General features: G+C 47.1%; 1 pseudogene; it reads right to left on the bottom strand.

Moving 5' to 3' along the window:
• Positions 1-697: 697 nt before the first annotated feature.
• Positions 698-17,343, bottom strand: part of LOC102848974 — a 92,914-nt pseudogene continuing 76,268 nt past the window's right edge.

The following is a 17,343-nucleotide window of genomic DNA, read 5'->3' as shown; positions in this document are numbered from 1 at the left end:
GTGTTTTTGAATCTTAATTGTAACCTCTTACCTACTTAATAAATGATATAACTGTGAGTTATGTCTTTGAGTTCTGTTGTTGTTTTGTGCCATTGTTATGTGCCACCTGGGATTCATAGTGACCCTAGATATATTAGTGTTGAAAACTTCCCTATCCTGAACCAATCTTATTGTCTCCAACAGACCTAATCCCATTGCTCCAGTCACTGAGTCAATCCCTCTCATCCAGGGCCTTCCTCTCCTGCACTGTCTCTCGACCCTTCCAAGAATGAGGTCTTTCTCCAAGGACTGGTCCCTCGTAGCCACATGCCCAAAGTATATGAGATGGAGCCTCAAAAATCCCTGCCACCAGGGAGCAAACTGGTTTCATCCTTTCCAGGACAGACCTGTTCATTCTCCTGGCAGTCCACGGGATATTCAACACTCCAGTGTATTCTGAGCTCTGTGTGGTCATGAATTATCAAACACAGCAGGAAAGCAACAAGTGCTGTGGGATAAACAGTTGATATTAGAATAGTTGAAGAAGGTGTAAAACAAGGGAGGCATTCTGATCTCATTGGATTCATCGGTGTGTTGCTGATGGTGTTGATGGGGACTCTTCCCCTTGTGATTCCACATTGTGCTTTCTGTTTGTTTTTAAGAGAACTAAGCCTTTATTTCCTTGGCAAAGCTGGCAGAGTTGGTATCTTTTTGGTTACTAGTTGGACAGACCAAATCCCACATCCTCTTCCAACTCCTCCGACTTTTCCTTTGCTTTAACCTTGGCTGAGGTCACAGCAGCAGCGGCAGCAGCTGAACAGCAGCAGCGGTGGTGGCCACAGGGGCAGCAGCCACAAATGCAGATGGGCCAGCCAGGAAGGCCAGCCGGTGGGAAGGTGAGTCTCCACAGTCACCGGCAGGACCCACTTGTATCCCCTGATGATCAAGTGGTGTGCTGAGGCCACAGTTGGCTAACCAATCTACAGACACACGCTGGCAACGTTGTGGATCCTCCAGGAAACAGGTGTGCAGTCTCCTCTGTGACACCGGACACTTCAGGACTGTAGATGCTGCTATTGTCAAACACCTGCTGGATAGTCAGCCTGAAAGAGAAGGGGGAGATGTTGAGCATGTTCAGTAGGGTGCCCCCCTGGCGCCTACCTTGTCTCCAGTCTTAATCAGCTGCACATCATTCATGATTTCAGTAGTGCCTCTGGAGAGCTTAGCAATGACGCCCAAAGCCTGAAGGAAGGAGGTCTTCTCAGGGACTGGACTGGTGATCCGGGCCAGCACAGTAATCTCACATGGAGCAATGGCACCAGCGTGGCAGCAGCCAGCACCTTGTTGGCCAGCAGCATGTCCCTCATCTCATTGAGGTCCTTCTTGATGACAAAGCCCACATTCCCCCGGATGTGAGGCAGTAGCTTGTCCAGGGCCAGGTTAACATCCAGGTGGCCCCAGATGGCCCTGTGCATCATGGCGTTCTTGTCCACAGCCATCCTGGGGAAGGACATGTGGATTTGTCGCACCTGCTTGGAGCCCCGTGTCTGCACCCGTAATGAAGCAATTTGGATTATCATCCAGAGCTTGGATGACCTTAAGGAAGTAGTTAGACTTCTAGGGTACCCTCTTTCCCCGGGCATCACAGTGATACGTCAGGGATTGCCCTGAGGGAGTTTAAAGACAATGCCACTCTCACAAGGACGCCTGGCCAGAGTTCACACTGCTTTCAGAGATTATAAAACTGGATGCTCATTGTCTCACAGCTTTGGAAGGTAAAAGTTCCAATTCACACGGCAGCCAGGCTGTTCTCCCTCTGAAGATCTCTCCTCGTCTCTTCCAGCTTTGGAAGCACCCCTAGGCTTGAGACAATATCACTCCTGTTTCTGCCCATTTCCACGTGACCCTCTCACCTCTGTGTCTTGGTTCCTCTTTTTAGAAGGCCACCACTCAGAGGGCTTTATGCATCTCTGGTAGCTCAGTGGGTAGAGCACTTGGCTGCTAACCTGGCTGTTGACAGTTCAAACCCACCACCCACTCCATGGGAGAAAAAGGTGTCAGTCTGCTTCCACAGGACCTTCCAGTCCTGAAAACTCTCAAGGGCAGCTCCTCTTTGTCCTGTAGGGCTACTAGTCAGAATCAACACAGTGGTAGGGTTTCACTTTGGTCCACTCCACTATAGTCTCACATTAATGCCACTGGTGAAGTTGTCAAGGATCTTGTTTCCACACAAGATCATGATTACAGATAACAGCAGTTATTGTTTCAACCTATTAGCCTAGGAGATATTTCAATTCGTGCCAGTTTGCTTTTTTTTATTGTACAGGATCTTACCACTCGTAGGACTCAAAGCCAGTGATTCCTCCTGGTCCATCTCTTGACGACTTTTCCAGTTTTGATTTCTATGTCTACTTTCATTTTTGTGTCTACTTGTCCTCAGAGCCAGAAAGCTGATCCACTTGTCTGTTCCCTGTCAGTCGGGGTTCTGTGGGCCAATGAATAGGGTTCTCTTGGATTGGGAGCCCACCATGGTTGGTCCACTCAGTAGAGGTCAAGGAGAAGGTAGCGGGGCACTTTCTCTGAGAGGAGGCTGTGGATATTCCTACAAGCAGGGTTTACGCATTAAATCTAAGACAAGGGCAGCAGGCTTGCCTAAGCTTCAGCTGAACCACAGCCGTAAGGATCAAACTTGGCCAGAGAAGCTGGATTGGTGGACTTGAGCCAGAAGAGTGAAATGTGAGGAGGTCTAGCCTGCAAATCCCTCAACTCCAGTCAAGTCTCCATGAGAGTTTCTGCAGGGAAAGTGCTACACGCAGTTCAACTTGTCTCATCAGAAACCTGTTCTTATAAAACCTGCGTTCTTCTCCAGACTGTGATTCTCTCATCTATTTTCAAATGAGCTGCTTACATGTTGATATGTGCGGGGGCCGAGGGAACACAAAAGTGTGTAATCTTAAAGGTAATGTTTACAGTGGTGCCTTGGAAATAGCACAACACAAGAAGTAATAAAGAATAATATTCATTAAAAGGCGAGGCGGGTGCCTTGCTGGTGCTGGGCTTCGCCCCACATCTGTGACTCTGCCTCAGCGATCAGTCATTCGCCTTCCCTGCCAGAGCCCCACAGCGTGTGGGAGGCGTGGGGAGTTTCTATTTGTTCCTCTTCCACCTTGCACAGCATGTGCTTCTCGCAAGTAATTTATTCCTGTCTTGGAACCAGGGTTGGGTGATGGAGTCAATTCGCCCACCACCTGCTCCCAGCACTCCCCGTAGGAGGTGGTCTCCTGCAGAGACAACACCAAAGCCAAACCCGAACTTCAGAAGATCTCGAAAGAATGGGGGACAGAGAGAGGGCTATTCTCTGCAATGGAGGTGGGAGAATGGAAATGGATGAGCCCCCGAGAGCCCCCAGGACAAGGCTGCGGGAGTCAAGAAGTGTTTGGTGTGTGTCCACACAACACATGCACCGATGGACTCAAACACACAGGCCCCCAAGATCCCATTATTTAATGGATTGAGTCCCTGAGTGCCTTCCTCCCAGGATCCATACATTTTCACCAGGTTATTCAACTCTTCCTTCTTCACCTTTTCTTCTAATTCATGCTCAGGGTGACTACTTGTTCATGATTTCTTCACTGGACTTCTGGGTTCTGGGCATCTCCTCAAGCCATCAATTTAACACATGAGGCAACAAAGAATGAGGGAAGGTCTTGGGTAGGATGTGGTCAATGTCCATCTTTAGCTGGGCCCCTCCTGGCCCCTAGAGCTCACTCCAGCCTGGCCTGACCTCATCACATCGCTCCTCTAGTTCTGAATCACACACCGTGGAGTCCAACAGCACTTTCTTCCTCTAGCCTTTATGGTCACCGTTCCTTCTACGTGGAACCTTCTCATCTCTCAGATGCTGCTCAGAGCTGACATCAAGCCAGTGGGATAGGATTGGGCTCAGCTTTGCACTTGTTTGATGGCAGAAAGTAATGAGATATGTCAGGCATTGAGTCTATAGATTGAGAGAGGTCTGTGCAGAGGCATTTCTACTGGAGTCCTTGGAGGAAGACAACAGTATACGTCACAGGCGTCAGGCAGCAGCATGGAGCCAGAAATGCACTGATGTCCTTCCGGAAAGCAATGGCCACCTCCAGGTTGTCCTGCCAGAGTTTCCCTGCAGCCCACTGGCCTCATGGCCTCAGCACCTCTGGTGCTTCCTTAGAAAGACCCATTTAGCATCACTCTACAATCCAGTCCTCTCCCAGCCATGAGACCACGATGTTGTGGAAGGCTTGGTAGAGCCTGGGAGGAACATTCACTGAGACTGAAAAGAGAGATTGCAGCTGGGGGAGCTGTGACTCCCCTGTCACCTTCTGGGTCCCCCTTGGAGCCCTATTAGACTGTGGCTTCTGATGGCACTGCCCAGTTCGTGAAGTCCCAGAAGGCAGCAAGGTCGTGTGCACGAGATTATGTGAGCATTCACTCCAAAAAGGTAAAAAGAGGGCAGTGTCAGCGCCGAGATGGATGAGCTGCGCCTTTCGGTTGCAATTTGGTATAATATGTGAAGTCTTTAATTAGCACTAATGAGAGACATCTTCCCTGTAAGACACCCACGTGGCTGAGGGGGCCCTTCTGCTGGGAAGGAGGGGTGCCCTTCTCCGTTACCATCATGGCTGCCATAATACATTGGATTAATGTGACTACGTGTAAGCTTAGAGTGAAAAGACATTTCCTTCGTTCATAGATTTTGCTCTGTGCAATTGTGACTACATTTGGAAGTAATCAGACTGCAATACTTTAAAAAAAAACCCCAATACAACAGTCACAGATGGTCACAGGAATTTCAATAAAATCAAGTTCTTTTGAATTAAACTGTGTTGCTCTTAGATGCTATCGGGGCAGCTCCACCTCATACCGTTCCTGTGTGCACAGGGTGAACTTCTGCCTGATTGTATGTCATCCCTGCAGCCTGTGCGGCACTGCTGTAACCTCTGTGTGAATTCCTCTCTCCGAGGGTCTTGCTCTCTTTCATTGACCTTTCCCACCATGACGCTTTGCTTCACAGACTGCCTCTTCCTGATAATGTTCTCAAAGTACGTGAGACAAAAATCTCAACATCTTCACTTCTAAGGTTAGGAAGCAGGAGTTACATCCACTTCCTAAACCACATGCCTCTGGAAACTCTATGAACCTGGAGAACCACGATAGTTATAGACAGGCTTCAGGCCTTTTGTTCATAGGGTCGTTATGAGTCGTGTTTGACTCGCAATCAACAACAACTTCTTTTTTTCATTTTCCCTTTTAAAATTATTACTTATTTTTTAAATTTTTTAAATATTTTATATATTTTTTATTATTAATTTTAATGAATGTTTACAGACTTTGGATTTCCATTCATTCATTGTTGCATTTTTCTCCCTGCCCACCCCTCCCCCAGTTAGCTCTTCTTTTTGAAAAGTAAAAGAAAAATTCCTTCATTGGTATACAATCTTCCCCTTCTCCCCCCGAGTCCACTGCACTATGCAGCCTTTATTCTGGATTTTTGTCATGACCATAATACCCAATCATATATTGCTTTTAAAATGTTCTCTCTCTCATCTGTTTCAATGCAGTATACATTATTTATCCAGTTTTTCCTCAGTCTCACCCCAACCCTGATGTCGGTCTCGTTCTAAAACAGAGGCCCTATGCAGTATTTGTCCTTTTGTGACTGATATATTTCACTCAGCATAATGTCCTCCAGGGTCACCCAATTTGAATAACATTTCATGAGTTCCTTGTTTTTCAATGCAGCGTAGTATTCCATTAACAACAACAACAACTTCTAAGGAGTACTCTCTCTTCACTTCTCCTGAGATAGATTTGTTTGCTCTTTGACAATCTGTGGTCTATGCAATATTCTTGGACAATACAATTTAAAGACATCAATTCTTCTTTAGGCTTCCTTACTCTTTGTACAGCTTTCATATGAATATGAAGAAATTGAAAATAATGTGGATTGAGTCAGGCCCATTCTGATTTTTAAAGTGACACCTATGCTTTAAAGTACTTTAAAGATACCCTTTGTTTGTCTACTGTTATCTTAACTGCTGCTTCTTTGCATGATGGTCGTGGGTCCAAGTAATCCTAAGTTCTTAAAAACTTCTACCATTTCTTCAGTTATCACAATGTTGTTTATTGTTTCAACTGTGAGGATTTTTGTTTAATGATGCTGAAGAGAAATCCATAGGGAATACTACAGTCTGAATACTACAGTTCTTCATAAACATGCACTTCTAAGGGAGCTCTGGTGGCCTAGTGGCAAGAAGCTGCACTGCAATCCCAGAGGTATGCAGTTCAAATCCACCAGATGCTCTGCTGGAGAAGGAGGGACAATCTCCTCCTGTACCAATCAGATCTGATTTGATGATACACACAAAAAAATAATTAAAAAATTAAAAAAAAAACACTTCTAGTCTTCTCCATTTTCTATAAGGTACAATCCATTCTCTGTGTATTGAAGGTGGCTGATGAATCTTCCTCCAATCCTGCTTCTGTAATTTTTATATAGTCCAGCTTATCAGTTTATTTGCTCCGCTTAAAGATTAATCAAGTAAAGCGAAAATCACCTTTCCTGATTTTAAACATGTAAATAACCTCTTGTTCTGTTTGAGCAACTGACCCTTGGTCCATGTACAGAGTGCACATAACCACTATTAAGTATTCTGGGAAATCTATTCTTCTCAATGTTATCTATTATTTATTATGACTATGACATGTGCAATTGAATAAATTTGCATAGTTAGTAAATCACAAGTAGACATCTTTCTGCTATTCTCAGTTTTCAGTCAAAATCTATTAGCAAAGAAGCCTCTTATTCCACAACCTCCTCTGAATTCAGCTTGGATTTTTGGAAATTCTCAGTTGATGTCGTTAATGCTCTGGCTATTTTTAAATTCTTTTCCACTGACCATTAATGATTGAAGACGAGATTATTTAGTGGGTGACTTACAGTACACCATACATGAAGAAAGTAAAAAAAAGTCATTAAAAACACAAGAATAAAAGAAACACCCAAAATGGATGTCAAAAGAGACTCTGAAACTTGCTTTTAAATGTAGAAAAGCTAGAATGAAAGGAAGAAATTATGAACTAAGAAGAGAACTGAAGAGAAGATTTCAAAGAGCAGTTCCAGAATATCCAGTAAAACATAGTGTCATGAAATAGGCAAAGACCTGGAGTCTGAAAAATGAAGGAGGACAGATAATACAACGGGCTTAACTCAAGCTAACGGGGGCGGAATCTAGCGAAGTGACTGCAGCAGTGGGCTCCGTGCCACAATCTCTCGGTGGTGAGGACGGGGCAGGACGAGGCAAGCTTTCAATCTGTTGTTTGCAGGGTTCTTATGAGTCACAGTCAACTTGATGGCGCTTGACAACAACAACATGGGCAAAATAGAAACTGTGCAGGAAGTACAAGGAAAAGATAGAAGGAACGCAGATGAGTGCCGTACCCAGAAAGGATGTGGTCCATGTGAAGGCAGAAAACAGGCCAGTGATAGAGTCCTCGGGTGGAGGGAGAGGACGGGTGGCACAGTGTGGCGCAGCGAGGAAGGGACTTTTGGAAGTGACCCGTTCATTCTACATTTGGAGGAGGAGGAGGGTAAGATTATTCAGTCATAGACCCGTGAACTGCATAGGTTCAATGCACAAGAACAATGCTCTGTAGACTTGGCTATCGTGAGACTTGGGCTCGTCTGCTTTGGACAGGGCATCAGGAGAGACTGATCACTGGAAAAGAACACCAGGTTTAATAAAACGGAGCATGCGCAAACACAAGAACAACTCCACAGCGTGGACTGACACAGTAGCCCCAGTCGGGGATTCGAGTATATTCCCAGTCACTGGCAATGTTTCTATTCTGGTCTGTATAAAGTCATGGCTCAGGACAGGGCAGGCTTCAGAGCTGCTGTACATAGGGTCACTATGGGTCTCAGGTGACTCAATGGCACGTAACAACAACAACAACAGCGTATAATGTCAGGGAACTCTGGTGGCTCAGTGGAACTGAACTGCACCACCAACGCAAAGGTACTTGGTTTGAATCTGCTCACTGCTCCTTGGTAGAATGATGGGTATTATCCACTCTAGTGGGATTTACAGCCTCTGAGAGCCCACTGGAGGGTCAGTTGTGGGTGGGTTCTGACTCGAAGGTAAACAACAACAACATATAGAAAATGACCATGAACTGGAGCCGCACCAACTCATAACACGGAAAACTGGATATTGAAAGATAAAGACATAACAGCTGAAGGGGGTTTGTGGTGCTTGATGGATGGTAAATCTTCCCCCCCCCGTCCCCTGTCATTCCTTCCATACCACTTAGCATACAAAGTGGCTTAGGACTAGATTTGCCCTAGGACAGTCCTGAGATGCCTTTGTCTCCTTTTGAAAAAGGACTTGGAGAAGACGCCCAGAACATCATGCCCTGGTTCTGCTGCCTCCTCCTCCTTTTCCTCACCCCCTGAGAAGGACCCTGATGTCCCCAAGGACAGAAACAGCCTGAAGTCAAACAAAGGGAGTGTGGACCCCAGTCTGATGCTTCTGTCACACAGAGCCTCAAGCTGGGAGCTTCTCTGGGGAAGCTCATCCCGAGGGTGACCAGCCGTGATCACGTCACTGTTCACGTCTCTGCCTCCGTCATCACTCCATCGCTCCTCTTCCTTTCTTCCTGCCTATGGGCTTGTCATAATTCCTTTAATAGCCAGGCAGCAGATGGTATGTCCCCACTCGAGTGGCCTAGAATTTGTCACCAAGAAAACGAGGGTTCTTTGCTTTGAATGAGCTTTCCAGGGAGAAATATCTGGTTTATGCGTGGAATGGCTTACGGGGGCGGGGGGGGGGGGACAGGAAGAAAGGGCTGGACGAACCACAAAACAAGACAGAAACCCCTTGACATGTCATCTGCCTCCCAGAGGGATGAGAATAGGTTCTCTGACGCTGCATAACCTGCTTTCCTCTGAGCACGCCAGAGGATGCTCTCTCCATCTGACTATCGTGGGCTGAGTCAAAGTTTAAAGAGCAAACTGGTTTCCCTTCCAAGCTCTCATACACGTTGGTGACTTAACCTCTGTGCCCACACGATCAAAACCCTCCCAGCACTTCCTCCTGGCCACTCTTGGTTCCATTCAGCCCTCTTCGTGCCCCTTCCTGTCTTCTGACCTTGCTACCCGGGCTGCCTTTAGACCCTGAGGAGTGAGACTCTCCCTCAAAGCACTGCTCCCCTCCTAGGCATCCAGCATTTGACTGCAAGGTGAGACACTGGTGAATTTAGGGGCTTTTGTTTTGTTTCTTTTTTGGTATTAACAGTAACATTTCTTGAGCTGCATGAGACACTGGGGCTTGCCCATGGTGCTCTTGATGTGCAAAGCCCAGACATTCTGCCTCCTCCTCCTCCTTCTCCTCTTCCTCCTCCCCTCCTCCTCCTTCTCTTCTCCTCCTTTTCCTCCTCCTCCTCCTCTTCTCCTCCTCCTTCTTCTCCTCCTCCTCCTCCTTTGATGATGATGATGATGATGATGTGTGTGTGTACCGTCAAATCAGATCTGACTAGTACAGGAGGAGATTTCCCCTCCTTCTCCAAAAGATCATCTGGTGGATTCAAACCATATACCTCTGGGATTGCAGTGCAGCTTCTTGCCACTAGGCCACCGGAGTTCCCTCAGTCTCTTCTTAGGCAGTGAAACCAGAAAGTTGACAGCCCGGTGGACGTTGTAAGCAAATGCACCATCGGTCATCCTCACACAGCCAACAGCCACTGCCAGACACAGGACCTGTTTCATCTGGGAATGGATGGTGGGCTTCACCTCCTGTGTTAATGTGTGCCATGTGTGTGCATGCGTATGTGTGCCAGTGGGCGTGTTCACCACAGGTGTGCATGAGGGTGAACACGTGCGCCCATATGTGTGTGACTGTGTACAAGTGTGTGTGCACGTGTTTGTGTATCTGCGTGTCCGTGTCCCTTGTGGTGCAAATTCTTACTGTTCAACTACTAACAGAAAGGTTGGCGGTTTGAGCCCACCTAGAGGCACTTCGGGAGAACGAGCCAGCACTCTCTCGTGGAGATGAATCATTGCAAGTTCACTCTGATGCACGTGGGGTCACCATGAGTCAGCACCAGCTCCATGGTGACCGACTTTCAAGTTCTCTTTCCCAGACCTCGGGCCTGCTGATTTCTGTGCCTCGTGTCGTCTTTGGTGTATAGGGAAGGACGTGGTCACAGTGAATGTCCAGACCTCTCCCCTGGTGCGGATCCAGGCCTGTCGGTGTGGACATCCCTGAGAGAGTCTTCAGGGCCACTGCTCAGGGTCTGCTGCTCTGGCTGAAGCCCCTGAAGGTCCCTGACCCCAGGGCTGCCTCAGCTTTGGGGGCTTCCCACTGAGGTGGTCCCCCACCTCTGCAGACCACTCACTGCAGATGCTCAAGAAGGTCTGGGGCCTCATTCGGGACTTTGAGCAACCCCAGACACATCCTCTATCTCCTGTCACCCAGAGGAATCCATAACCCTCCTCCCCCCAGGGGATGGTGGGCCCCTCACTTCCGCAGAGGGCAGGGCACAGCTATTACAAGAGTTGGCCTGTGGCACATTGCTGGAACATTCGGGTGTTAACCAAGAGGTGGGCAGTGGGAGCCCACGAGCTGTACCGTGGAGGACGCGGTGTCTTCTGTGAAGATTTACAGCGTTGGACACGTGGTGGGCCAGTTCTGCTCTGTCCTGTGGGGCTGCTGTGAGTTAGAACCCACTCCCGGCTGGCGGGCCTACGGGTCCCTGTGCAGGGCCCTTATGTGTCGACCCTGTGCCAAGCCGCCAGCAGGCAGGGGCCTTTGGGGGTGCACTGGGGCTGGAGGGGAGCCTGCCGAGCAGAGAGAAGGTGGAGGAAGCTGAAGGAAGCCGGCAAATTCCACTGACTTCATCATTTCTGTGTGTAGGATGAGCTCCTAAAATGGTTTACTTTAAAAACGAAGCAGATCCCAAAGCTGCCTGGCTTTTTATAGAACATCAGTCCCTGCTTCCAAATTAGCAACCCTTAATCTTCCTCCGGTCTAGTTCTGAAGTGACAGTAAACTGAGGGGTGAAGCTCCTCTTTGCCCGAGGCTGGGTCGTCCTGATGGCGTCCGGGGGTGGGTGTTCACGGGCTGGGATGAGAGGAAGAAGGTGGGGTGCAGGAAGCTTGAGTAACCTGTAGACACCAGGAGTTAGGTGCAGAGAGCAGCTGGTGACTCCCAGCATAGGTCAGCATGGAGGTTGATGGGCACCCAGTGTGGGTAGAGGGGGGTCATCTGAGCCACTGACCTGGAGACAGGTCAGGATGGAGGCTCGTAGACACCCAGTGTGGGCCCGGGAAGTCACCTGAGCCACTGATCCAGGGACAGGTCAGTGTGGTGGTGCATGGACACCCAGCTGAACAGCAGGGGTCCTCCGAGCACCTGATCCAGGGACAGGTCAGTGGAAGTCCACGGGCACCCCTTATAGGCAGAGGGGTCACTTCATGGAGAACTGTGATGAGAACAGGTAATTGTCCTGGTGAGATTTCTTCTCTGTGGTCACTCCCTTTGACCACAGAACCTTGGGGTGTGGGGGTGTGTGTGTCAGAATACTTCCCCTCAGACACGGATGTTCTGAAGAAATGGACCCAACTCTCTGGAAGTGAGAACTCTTGCCTGGTCCTTTGCCTGGAATCCACAGAGGCTTCTGGGATGCAGAAGGCTGACTTCCCATTCAGCAGGGCCTCCACGCCCACCCAGAACTGGTCGAGGGGCCCTGAGGTCCAGAGAACCATTACAGTTGCTTCCCAGCGACCTCCCCGGACCCAGACTCTTCCAGTCACAAACCCCAGCTCAGCTCTGTGTGGTCTAGAGACACCCACTCCCAGGGAGCAGGGTCTCCTCACGGGTTCAGCCTCCCCAAAGAGACTGCTGGGCTGCTGACCCCCACAGTCTCCCCCATAAGATTGATTGCCCTGGGAACCTGATGGGGTCCCCACAAGGAATCCACTTGACAGGAGTGGGTTTGGCTTTGGTTTAGACAATCCCTGGATGGCATCCAATTCTCAAATCTGTCTGTAACTCAGATTTGTGTGTAAGCTGGAACAGTAGGGTGCGGATTGGTATCCAACGTCACATAGTCCCATGTCTGGCATAGTACATGCAGTGTACCCTTCTTTGTGCAAAACCCATGGAGCAGTTAGATGCATGGCTTCAATCAAGGACATGTGCAATATAAAAATGTTGTTGAATGTGCAGTCGAGTCGCCCGTGCCTCATAGTGGCCCTGTGTACACTAGCCCTTAAACCTGCCCGATCCTGAGCCAATTTCACTGTCTCCGATAGACCTCTATTTCTCCAGTCACTGAGTCAATCCATCTCATCCAGGGACTTCCTCTCCTGCGCTGTCCCTCCACCCTTCTAAGTATGTTGTTCTTCTCCAAGGACTGGTCTGTCTTGGCCACATACTCAAAGTATATGAGACAGAGCTTCAAAATCCTTGCCTGCAGCAAGCAGCTTGGTTTCACCCTCTCCAGGACTGACCTGTTTATTCTTCAGGTGGCCCGTGGTATGTTCGACACTCTTCTCCAGCACCACAACTCAAAGGCGTTGATTCTTCTTCTGTCATCCTTAGTCATTGTCCAGCTCTATGATAAATAGCAAGTAATTGTGAAGACCATGGCCTGTATCAGGTGCCTCTTAGTCTCCAGACTGACATCATTGCTCTCCAGTACTCTGGAGAGGCTCCTGACAGCAGACTTTCCCAATGCAATGTGTCTTTTGATTTCCTGACTGGTGGTGCCAAGAGTGTTGATTGTGGAACCAGGCAAGCTGAAGCTGTTAGTAATCTCAATCTCTTCTCCATCTATCATAAAGCTGTCTGTTGGTCCAGTGGTGAGAATCTTTTACTTTTTAGCATTTTTTTTTTATTTTAATGAAAGTTTATAAAGAACTTGGATTTCCATTCATTCATTGTTGCACATTTTCCTCCCTGTCCCCTCTTCCCTACAATTCACTTTTTCCTTGGAAGAAAAGTTCTTTCATTATTATATAGTTTCCAACCTCACCTCCGGACCACTTTACTATGCAACCCTCATTCTGGATGGACTCTTGTCATACGAATAACACCTAATCATATGTTCGTTTTATACAGTTCTCTCCCTTGTCTATTTCAATGCCATGTACATTATTTATCCCCTCTTTTCTTATTTTCCCCCTAACTCCCATATCAGTTCTGTTTTATAGCAGTGACATTATGCAGTATATCTCTTTTTGTGACTGAGATATTTCACTCAGCATAATGTCCTCCGTGGTCACACATTTTGTATAATATTTCATGAGTTCTTTGTTTTTCCATTCAGCATAATATTCCGTTGTGTGAATATACCACAGCTTCTCTATCCACTCGTTTGTTGATGGACACTTGGGCTGTTTCCAACTCTGCTATTGTGAACAAAACAGCAATACACATGTGTGTGCATATATCTGCTTGGGTGGAAGTTATGATTTCTTTGGGGTATATATATTCCCTTAGTGGAATTGCTGGGTCAAATGGTATTTCTATTTGCAACTTTTTGAGAAAGTACCATACCGCCTTCTATGGTGGTTGTACCATTTTACACTCCCACCAACCGTGAATAAGGGTTGCAGTCTCTGCACAACCTCGTCAGCATTTGTTGTCTGCTGCTTTGTTAAATTTTGCTATTCTTACTGGGATGAGATAATATCTCATCGTTGTTTTTGGAGAATCTTTGTTTTCATGATGTTGAGCTTCAATCTATATTGAAGGCTGCATGCAGTCCTTGACTTTCTGCAGTAATAATTATTAATAATAATATTTTTATTCCTATCACAAAGTAGTGCCTGTTTGCCATTATAATTCACTACATGTAGCACTGATTTTTCATATAATAGGCTACGAATCGCTAGAGTTAGTGGAACGCCCGTAATCTGTATTAGGGACCCTGCTGTCAGGGTCACTGTGAAAGTTAGACTAGAGTCCCTCCCTCAGATATACACACACCCTCACACCACGTTCATGGATCTCATGCTTTTAGACACACACAACCACAAGCACACCAACCTCTATTCAGACCTCAAACTCATTGCCATCACGTCAGAACTGACTCATGGCTGACCCTCCAGCAGCTTTTCAGAGACTGTGAATTGCATGGGAGGAGATTGCCCATCCTTTTCCCTCAGAGCATCTGGTGGATTCAATCCCACTGCCTTGGGCTTGGCAGTGAAGCTCTTTCCCTTCAGGCCACCAGAGCTCTCTACCACCTTCTACAAACATCCTGTCTTTGCTCACTTGACCACAGCACGGCAGGATGCAGGCTATTTCTGCATCATGTCTGAAATGCCAACCTCGAGCCATTTTTTCTGAGCCTTTGACATCAGAAAGACTGTCACCCAGCTGTTCTGTGTTCGTCCGTAATGCTGCCAGATCTGATCAAGGGAGGCTCATGAAGCAGATGGAAGCCTCAGGCTGCCGCTTCTCCTAACGGCATTCTTTTCATCCTGACAGAAGTTTCACATCTATTAGCACTTCTTCCTACAATACCTCACCTTCTCTCCAAAGATTCCAGGGAGCCAGGAAGCAAGATCCTCGAGGGAATCCATCCTCCAGAGTCAGGCCTGTTGGTCCTCCTCTCCATTCCTAACAAAAAGGGCATTTAGTAAAACACACAAACAACCAGAACTTGCATAAGGCTTGAAACCTGTCAGGGAAGGAAAACGCACATATCTTCCACTAACAGTGAGAGCAAAGTGCTGTCTGCTCTGGCAGAGGCACGTGCAAGCGCAGACAAACCAGGCATCCTGTGGAGTTTTGGTTCCTAGACATGGCCCTGAATCCACTCTTCAGGCTGCTGGTACGCAGTGCAAGGGAGTCCTTGCTTCATTGCAATGCAGCAAGGTCCAGGGCAGTGATGCGCCTAGCACCGTATGTTGCTGTTTGAGGTCTTGGCTGCCGTTTTCCAGCCTGTTGACTGTGGATCCAAGTCAAATGCAATCCCAGACAGGTTAGTAAAGAAATTCTTCTTCATCCCTTTGCAAGAGGGTCAAAGGAAGGGTAAGCTTAGCTGCCAGAGAAGCTCCAGCACTAAGAAACTTTACTTTTTTTAATTGTACTTTGAGTGACAGCTCACAAAGTGAATTGCTTTCTCATTCAACCATTCACACACATGGTTTGCTTTATAACATTCATTGCGATACTCCCAATATAATCACATTTGTCCCACTTCCTCTCTCTGATTCTCCTTTCCATTACTCCTTCTAGCTCACCCCTTTCTCTTTCCCCCTCTCTCCACATTCCCCTCACCCCTCTTCCTCAGCCAGGTGGATTGACAGGGTGACTGCTGCAATGGGCTCTCGTGTGTCAGAGGGTGTGAGGATGATGCAGGACAGAAGGTTCAGATCTTTTTTTTTAATTACAAAAGCCAATTACAATTTATTGGTTAATTAATTCATAACAACAATTGTAATTTATCTACAAGTCATAAATTCATCACAACATATTGATTCATCAATTCATAACAAGCATGAAACAGTAACTGGAATTTATCTACATTGCAATTAATAAATTCACAACATTGCTTCATCAACCCATTTTGTTATTCAACATGTCCCAGCATGTCCCACTTGCCTCACCATAATGTGAAGCAGGGAAGCCAGAGTAAGTAAAACTGTGGCTGTGCCCAGCAACCTTTTTCTGCACTTCATGATGAGATGAACACTGAAGACCCAAAGGCTCTTTTTAGAGACAAAGACCTAAAGACTCTTTTCAGAGCCAAGAACTCTAGCCTACACTGATGGACATGAGCTACTGAGACAGTAGAGGATTCTGCCCACACCGACGGACCCTGGCTACATTGAATTGCTGAACTAGTTGAGGACCTCCTGATTGCACCAATGACCATGAGAGGCAAAAGAAGATGACAAGTTGGAATCCCAGGGTGAGTGAGTGTTCCCCACTGTTGATGAATCAACATGTGATGAATTTATGAATTGCATTGTAGATAAATTGCAATTAACTGTTTAATGCTTGCTATGAATTGATGAATCAAGGTTCAGATCTTTTGTTCACAGGGTCGCTATGAGTCCTACTGGACTCCACGGCACCTAACAACAACCACCATAACAACAAACAACTGTCGCCTCCAAGCTCTGGTGGTCTATGACAAGAAGCTGCCCTACAATCCCGAAGGCACACAGTTTGAATCTACCAGCTGCTCCGTGGTAAAAGGATGGGCAATCTCCTCCCATGCAATTAATTGTCTCTGAAAACCCACAGGCAGGTAAGCTATGGATTGGTTCTGACTTGATGGTATACAACTACAACACAACCCCCCATACACACTTATTTTTTTTTTAAACCAATTTGAACAAAGACCTGAGATTGGGTTTTGATCAGAACAGTACACAGTGGTTCTCAGGCATTATCTAGTTGTTCTGATTTCATTCAGGTTCTCACTCGTTCACTTATGGCTGTCAAGTCAAAACCGGCTACAAGCCACCCCTCTAACAGGCTTCCGAGGCTGTAAATCTCCTGGGAGGAGATTGCCCCTCCTTCTCCCACGGAGCAGTGGGTGGGGGTGAATCAGCACAGAGGCTCTGCCATTGTGGGTCAGCAGAGCAACACTCTACAGCTGCACCACCGGCACGCCCATGCGGTTTCAGCCGCTGCAGGCAGTGAGGGCTATGCGTTCTTTGGATGGTTGTTGAAACAAGTCCTGATAGGAAAAACATCACTTGATACTGGAGCTGTTTACTCATATGAGAAGAACGTTGGCTGTGATGAGTTGATCTATAGAAATTTCCTAACACAGCCAGTGAGGAGTTTATTGGTTTATTGTCTCTTGAGGACAAAGATTTCCTGATACAAGACAAAATGAGAAAAGTTATGCTGACACAGATGTTTGCATTTCTCAAGCATCTCTAGTGATCATTCTTCAATCCAGGCTGGACGGTAAACAACGATGACGCAGACAGAAGCTCAGTCAGAATCCACATCACTATTTGAAGGATCATGGTTCTCAAAGCCTTTATCTTATTTTTACTTACAACATGCCAAGAGGAGGGGGAGAGTCAGAGAAATAAAAAATACTGTCTCTCCTTTCTTGCCTTTTAGCCTTTTTCCTTGGGAAAATGCTTCCTTTTTGACCTGAAATGTTCTGTGGCCTAGTGGTAAGAAGAGTTCAAATCCACCACTAGCTGCTCCATGGGAGAAGGTTGGGCAGTCTCCTTCTGTGGGATTTACTGTCTCTGAAAACCTGCTGGAGGGTCCGCTGCAGGTCAGTCCCGACCCCAGCACACGACCACATTCTAAGGAGACACTGCCTCTTTGGTGTTACCGGTCA

This window comes from Elephantulus edwardii, unplaced genomic scaffold (assembly GCF_000299155.1).
Source record: "Elephantulus edwardii isolate Elephantulus edwardi_28Jun2011 unplaced genomic scaffold, EleEdw1.0 scaffold00125, whole genome shotgun sequence".
Lineage (NCBI taxonomy): Eukaryota > Metazoa > Chordata > Mammalia > Macroscelidea > Macroscelididae > Elephantulus > Elephantulus edwardii.
This window is presented reverse-complemented; position numbering and strand designations above follow the sequence as displayed.